The sequence below is a fragment of the Euphorbia lathyris genome, chromosome 4 (genome assembly GCF_963576675.1).
Source record: "Euphorbia lathyris chromosome 4, ddEupLath1.1, whole genome shotgun sequence".
NCBI classification, from domain to species: Eukaryota; Viridiplantae; Streptophyta; class Magnoliopsida; order Malpighiales; family Euphorbiaceae; genus Euphorbia; species Euphorbia lathyris.
Genome location: NC_088913.1, coordinates 46,521,936 through 46,530,559, shown reverse-complemented (window position 1 = coordinate 46,530,559; position 8,624 = coordinate 46,521,936).

Sequence of the window (8,624 nt, the reverse complement as noted above, 5' to 3'; positions counted from 1 at the left end):
CACCTTAATTCAGTTTTTTTATCTGAATTGTATTTTTTAGTTGCAAAAAAGAAATGTGGACCCATCCGGGAGGCTCGCTGAACTTGTCACGGGTCCGAAGGGGACCCATGATGGGCTAGGCTCAGGTCGGGGCCGACCGAGTCTAGCTGGGCACAAAGCCAAGCTTTAGGTCGGGCCTTACGCCCGGCTCGGGCGTAAGGAGGCCAGAGGGTCCGTGCCTATTTAAGGCACGAAGTACGAGACAAATGGGGGGTTGACATCACTTACCGTAATGCTACCGAATTTTTCCTGTATACAAAATCGCTCTAAAAACACACCAAACTCGATATTATCAACTGATTTGGATCAAAAGTGCCTTGAAAAGCTACTAATCTGAGGAACTAGACCCGTGTAAATAATTTTTATTGCCTTTTTATGGTTTTCTGACTTTAGTAAATTATTTGAGTGGTTTTTGAAAATAAAAGCTTCGTTTTCATAATCCTTTATATGAATCCTGACTCGATTTGGATAGTTCAGGATTAAAACGTCGATTAGTGTAGATTTACAAATTTTCTGATTTTAAAATAAATAAAGGACCCTTTTGGATATTTAGACATTAGTAGTTTATTTGTGTTTTTTTATTTATGTTAGATTTATATATAATTAGTATTATATGCTTTTATTAATTTTGTTATATATATAAAAGTTATTCACTACTAATTATATTATAGTTATATATTATAGTTTTTATATCTTTATAATTTCATTTATTTTTATACCATAGTATATTTGTTATTAATCATACTATATTTGCATATTAAACTTATATCCTATTTTTTTTATACTTTTATATAGTTATAGTATATAGTTATTTCTACATTTATTTATATATAGTCATAATATATAGTTATTGACATAGTTCTTTTTACATTTATTTATATATAGTTATAATATATAGTTATTAATATTTATACTTTTATATAGTTATAGTATATAGTTATTTTTACATTTATTTATGTATGGGTATGATACATAGTTGTTGATATTTATACTTATATATAGCTATAATATATAATTGTTTTTATTCTGATTTATACATATTAAAATATATATATATATATATATATATATATATATATATATGTTTGTATATATTTATAATACGTGGTTGTTTATATATTTATTTGTGTATGGCTATGTTATCTAGTTATTACTTATTTTTCATACATTATATATATATATAGTAAAACCTCTATATAGGAATACATTTGGGACCAGACTATTTGTATAACAATTGGGAGGTTATTACTAAATAGAGTTTGGTATAATAAAATTTCTCAACACATAAAATTTTAAATTTTCGTCATAGGCATGCATGGTTTATATATAATGTATAACAATAGACATTAATAGAACAAATTAAATATTTAGAGTTTCAATTTAGAGTTTAGGTTTTCAATATATAGATAATTAGAAGAGTTTTATCGAAAAAATGTAAACATCAATGAGAATACTAAATATTTATAATTTTAACTTGTAGTTTGTGTTTCCAACTCATAAATAATTTCAATAGATTTTTTTATTATTATTTTATAACTTAGTTTGAATTCATAATATATATAGATATATATATATATATATATATATATATATATATATAATTATTATTATATAGAGGCATAGTTTCTAAAGGTGTGACTTGAAAAGTGTATAATAAATAACGTTTGAGAGGTTATTCCTATTTATAACTGGCCCACGTTGGGACCGGGTTTTTTTTATAACAAAATAGAGGTTATTCTTATATAGAGTATTCCTATATAGAGGTTTTACTGTATATATATATATATATATATATATATATATATATACACTTATATTTTCTAATTAATACTTCTTCTCTCGGTTTTGATCACATAGACCTTAATGACCATGTAGTATTTGGTCATTCACTGTTAGATCTAGACTTAATAGCATCATGGGGTGGAGATTCAAAGCATCCTAAGGCTTGGATTTCATAAGCCTAGATCTAACGGTGAATGTCCAAATTCATTTGGTCATTTAGGTGCATGTGAACATGGATGCTTCTTCTATTATATTTATAATATATATATATATATATATATATATATATATATTAATACACTATTTTTAGCCTATACCTTATATGTATTTATTACATATTCCTAACTCCGCCTGTGAGGGTCACTTTGTGGCATTTACAGCCGGTCCTAAGCCCGGACAAAGGAGGAGGGTTGCGGTAGGTTTGTAGCGGCCAGCGTAAAACTTAGCCACATCTTATGACATGAACTAGAATATGAATATCGTGGGGCTGTTCGCTACTCAGCGACGTGCTGCACTTCTTAGACCCGGGTGTAGTGAAAAATATGCAAGGGTTACTAGGTCGTCGTCCCGAAGTGGCGCGCCACCCCAGGACCCGGGGGTGGTGTCAAATATGCAAGGGTTGCAGGTAAATAATCTGGTCCACAGTAACGGTAATGGTAGGGGTAGGGGTAATAGGTTACGCTTTGGGACATGGAACATAGGCTCTTTGACAGGAAAATTAGCTGAAATTGTAGATGTTATGAAGAGGAGGAGAATAAATATAATGTGCCTACAAGAAACCAAGTGGGTTGGAGCCAAGGCTAGAAAGATAGCTCATTGGGGTTATACACCGTGGTACTCAGGAAAGGATAAGGGTAGAAATGGAGTAGGTATTCTTATTGATAGAGAGTATATTGATGTAGTAGCGGTGTCTAGGAAGAGCGATAGAATTATGAGTGTTAAGCTTGTGATAGGAGATGAGGTTGTGAATGTCATAAGTGCATATACGCCACAAATATGATTAGATGTCTCTATAAGACAAGCTTTTTGGGAGGACTTGGAGGAACTGGGGCAACAGGTTCCTAGCGATGAAAAGATGGTACTAGGTGGTGATCTCAATGGACACGTAGGTTCTAGGTGAGATGGGTTTGAGAGTGTTCATGGAGGGTATGGTTTTGGAGATGAAAATGAAGCAGGAAATGATATCTTGGAATTCGCATCGGCCTATGACTTGAGTATCATGAACACATGGTTTATGAAAAGAACATCCCACTTAGTGACTTATCAGAGTGGCGGTAATGTGAGCCAAATTGACTTCTTCCTAGTAAGGAGTGCTTGGAGAAAGAGTTATATTGATTGTAAGGTGATCCCTGGTGAGAGTACGACAGTCCAACATAGAGTAGTGGTGCTTGATTTTCGAACTAGGAGATGTATGAGAAAACAAACACCACAAGTGGAGACTAAGATTAAGTGGTGGAAACTGCAAGGGGAGAATCAACAAAAATTTGTGGATGAGATGGCCAAAAAAGATATTTGGACTTGTAATATAGATTTAGATATAGAGTCGATATGGACTAAGATGGAGCATAGTATAAGGGAAATAGTGAAGGAAGTTCTAGGGGAATCTAAAGGTAGCATGCCATCGGGTAAGGACACATCTTGGTGGACAAAAGAAGTACGACAAGCACTAAAGAGTAAGCGAGGATCCTATAAAACATTAGGGAAGTGCAGGAGTGATGAGAACTACGAAAAGTACAAAGAGGCTAAAAGGGAAGTAAAGAAGGTCATACGAGATGCTAGAGCAAAGGTGAATCGGGATCTGTACACAATATTGGATACGAAGGAAGGGGAAAGAGACATATATAGAATTGCTCGGATGAGAGATAGGAAGACACGAGATCTCGGAAAAGTTAAATGTGTGAAGGAGGTGGACCAAAATGTCCTAGTTGGAGATAAGGATATCAAGGAACGATGGAGGTCCTATTTTGATAACTTATTTAATGGAGATCGCTGACAAGAGGTTGGAGATATAAGTATCCCTCACGATATGATAAATCGTGAATGCATACGTAGAATTCAAAACGGTGAAGTCAAAATGGCATTAAATAAGATGAGATTGAAGAAAGCAGTAGGACCTGATGGCATCCCTATTAAGATTTGGAGATGTTTGGGAGAGAGAGGAATCGAATGGTTGACGACGTTCTTCAACAAAAATTTTAGAAACAATAAGATGTCATCCGAATGGAGGAAAAGTATCCTAATCCCGCTGTATAAGAACAAAGGCGATGTCCAAGATTGTGCCAACTATCGAGGAATCAAATTAATGAGTCACACTATGAAACTGTGGAAGCGAGTGATCGAACAAAGGCTAAGGAGGACGGTGAAGATCTCGGAAAACCAGTTTGGCTTTATGCCGGGAAGATCAACTATGGAAGCCATCCATCTAATGAGACAATTAATGGAGCACTATCGAAATAAGAAGAAAAGACTTGCATACGATTTTCATTGACTTGGAGAAGGCATATGATAAGGTACCAAGGGAAGTACTTTGGCGGGCCTTAATAAGGAAAGGCATTTCGCAGAAATATGTTGACATCATAAAGGACATGTATGAGGGAGCATGCATGAGTGTACGCACCAGTGTTGGGAAGACTGAAGAGTTCCCTATTACGATTGGAGTGCATCAAGTTTCTGCACTAAGCCCATTTCTTTTTGCCATCGTTATGGATGAACTAACGAGTTCACTTCAAGATGGTATACCATGGTGCATGTTGTTTGCAGATGATATTGTGTTGGTTGATGAGACGAAAGAAGGCATGGAGAGGAAGTTGGAACTATGGAGACAAACTTTAGAATCTAGAGGCTTTAAGCTGAGCCGAAGTAAGACAAAATATTTGGAGTGTAAGTTTAACGGTGATAGGAGTAGGGAGGCAGGGACAATCACCCTAGATGGGAGAGTTGTTTATGCATCAGATCTCTTTCGGTATTTAGGATCTATTATCCAAACGGATGGAGAAGTAGATGGAGATGTTGCTCATATGATTAAATCTGGCTGGACGAAGTGGAAGAGTGCTACAGGTTTCCTTTGTGATCCCGACATGCCAAATAGATTGAAGGGAAAATTCTACCGCATGGCAATCAGACCAGCACTGTTATATGATATGGAGTGTTGGGTAGTGAAACACTATCATACTCATAAGATGTCGGTGGCGGAGATGCGTATGTTGAGATGGATGTGTGGTCATACGAGAAAGGATCAGGTGAGTAATGAAATAATTAGGACAAAAGTAGGGGTTACATCTATTGAGAATAAAATGAAGGAAAACTGACTAAGGTGGTTTGGCCATGTAAGACGAAGAGCGCTTGAAGCGCTGGTTAGGAGGACTGAAGAGTGGCAAAGGGGTGTAGTGGTGAGGGGTAGGGGAAGACCTAAGCAAACTTGGAGAAGGGTGATCGAGAGTGATATGAGTTTATTGGGAATTGAGAAAAATATGGTAGTGGATAGGAAAGAGTGGAGGGAGAGAATTTGTGTCGCTGACACGATTTGATTTCACAGTTTTATATGATGGTTCATGTTAGCCGACCCCGAATCATTTCGAGACTAAGGCTTTGCTGTTGTTGTTTATTACATATTCCTTATTCATCAGTATTTTATATATATATATATATATATATATATATATATATATATATATATATATATGCTTGGGGATAGCCTAGGATTTATCATCGGAGGGGGTTGTACATATGGCATTGTAGTTATTTTCTTATTATTAATTATGCATAGGTGTTCGACTTTAGAAAATGGGGGGTTTTAAATCACCAAATGTTTTCAAATTGATTTTCCTTAATTAAAAGGTATTTGGAAAAGAGTTTTATGGTAAATAAAGGGTTTTAACTTTATATCATTTTTATTAAAATGCTTTTTTCTATAAATAAATATATTTATATGCTTAACCACGTTTTTTAGCTATTAAACCTGAATGCTTTCCAATCTCACGTTTTGATACGCAAATCAGTTCCAACGGCGGTTTTGGGTATACATGCAAACGAATGGGGGGGGGGGGGGGGTTGTGGGAAGGGAATTAGATGTTTATACATTAGGATATTGTTTAGCCTACGGATATATATCAATGGTTGTAATTTATTCTTCCGCAACTTATTTTCTCATCGCTTCATACTCTGTACATATCGAATGTTAAATTAAAATGGGTGATTCTTCTAAGCTAAATGGGTTTAACTATAATGCTTAAAATGGTTTTCAAAACGAGAAAAAAATGGTTTTCAAATGAATTTAAGACTTGGAAGAATTTGCAATCAGTCCGTTAGCGCTTAGTAGTGTTAAGTAGGAGGCCAGTGGTTCAAACCGGGCAATTATAGGGTGCTAGTAGCCTTTCTCTGGAAAGGAGCTAGCCTTCTCATATTGTGCCCAATTTCCCGAACCCAATCAGTGATCATTTCCCATTCGTGGGTGGCGACTCTTTCATCTCCGAGTTCTAGTCCCGTCGAGTAGCTTGATTCCTAGATTTTTGCTTTCAGCTCCAATCACATCATTGTTGTCAACGGTATCATCCCCTCAGGTCTTCTAGGGGAGGCTTCATATCTAGAGTGGCGACTTTGCTGAGGAAGTAGAGAAATTGATTCTGAAAGGCACTTATTATGCAATAACATGGACATATTGTATTATTCTTTTTCGTACCCATAACATTTGTATTTATAAAAACCTTTTGGGTAATTTTCACGAAACTTCTAGCGAGGTCCATTCGTCACTCGAAAGAAACTAGTGCAAGTTCCCCCTTATAGTAAGGCGCCAAATAGTCCCCATCCATTCGTTAGGGGCAAATTTGTGCGTTCCCATGAGGCCGCACAATGAGCTGTGTTAGCATATAGTTGCCTTAGAAGTTTCCCATAGGATTACCCGTTACAAGTTTTAACATGATGGATGTACCAATTTGTGTTTTCTATTGCCATAATATGTGTCTAATCCTAAGATAAGTAAAGGAAATGAAATGATTCATCAATATACACTTCCAGACCAATATACACATCATCCGAAGATATTAAGACTATTTGAACTAAAGCTACGCATTCGTTACATGTGGATGAACCTATGCCTTTGTATGATGGTTCGGTCACTCCGACCATCACCAAAACGCACATTTTCAAGAAGTATGTTTCGACTCACGGAATTTTAGTTGAATAATGTTAATATTTAAGATAGTTATAGCTCGATTCAAGGGATATAATAGAAATCATTATTCACATTCCTTAAATATGTTAGCATAAAGAGAAATTGTGTCAAAAGAGACGACGATCATTTCTTTTTCGAATAACCTCCATTGTAAGATAAAAGCTTCGTAGAAATCATACGTCTTCCCAAAGACAAATCGAATGACATGAGCTTTTACATTACGCATTGTTTGTTCTAAAGAGAAATGAGTGTATCTGTTAAGTGACTAAAATAAAACGCGACCAAATGTCTTTTCAATGCTATGATACGTGATGATTCCCAAACGTAGTTAAAGAAAATGAATTGACTTGTCAATACATGTCTCGACTCGGTATATACGTCATCCGAAATTATTCAAGCCAAATTAAACCAAAAGCATGTATTCACATCATACGGACGAGACTATACCTTTGGCTAATAGATCGATACCTCGATTATTACTAAAACACGTAAGAAGTATGACCCGAATCACCGAGGTTTATTTGATTTGTGCCCAAAATAACAAGGATGTTAATAGCCCTTTCGGTAAGCATACGATTGAATGAATGTTAATATACACATTCTCTAACCACGTTAGGATAGCACGACCCATACCGAAAGAGACAAGATTCGTTTCTAGCCAAACCGCGAAATGAGAATTCATTCGATTTGTGAAAATAAGACTCACCGTCTTTTCATATTGATACAAGCAAACGAACTCTTGCTAGAAACGAACCCAATTTAATAATAATTCATCCCAAGAAAATCCAAAGTGATTCAATCATAAACAAACGCGTGAATACGTCTCTCGAAAAATCCAAATTTCCCATTATAATCCAAAAATTGATACACTAATTTACGTGAGTATATGAAGGAGGAAGTTAATTTTAACAAAAGTGATTTAGTTAAAAATAACTCATTCCACATCCAAATCGAGACACATGTATAAAAGGGAGTCAAAACCTGAAATAATACGTCTCGCACAATGATACAAAAATAAGTTATTTGAAACGACGATCCAAAATGGTCAACACGACAGTCAATAAACACTGAATGAATTGTAATTGTATGATGAATGATTTATTTCCTTTTGTAAATAATCAACGGTATCATGCATTCCATGTTATCGCAATGTGAGCCTATACCAAAATCCTATGAAAGAGACTTGGACCAACATGTGCATGGAGGAATAAGGTTGGAAGAGTGATGATGTGAAATTTTGTGTTATGAACAAACGTTTGTTTCTTGTTGTCTTATATTCGTTACTCTGTAAAAATGTAATAAAAGCACACACCACGAAATCATGCATCTTGTGCGAATTCAGGCATACATGATAACGTGTGTTACATGTGCAGTGATCATCATTGAGATATTTTGGGTCCATGAGAATAATCGGTTGGTCAGAATATTTAGTCAGTTACAGATAGTGGAATCCAAGTCATCTCAACCATCAGTCAGCATGGCTTCATCAAAAGAGAGAATATCTGGTTAAGAAACTTCAGTTTGAGGGATCATTGAATAATTGGTAGCCATTCTCGCCAAACTAAATGAGATTGGGTCTAGTAATAGTAAGCACGAGAGCAAGCATGTCGAGGATGATGGCGAAGCCGCCGGT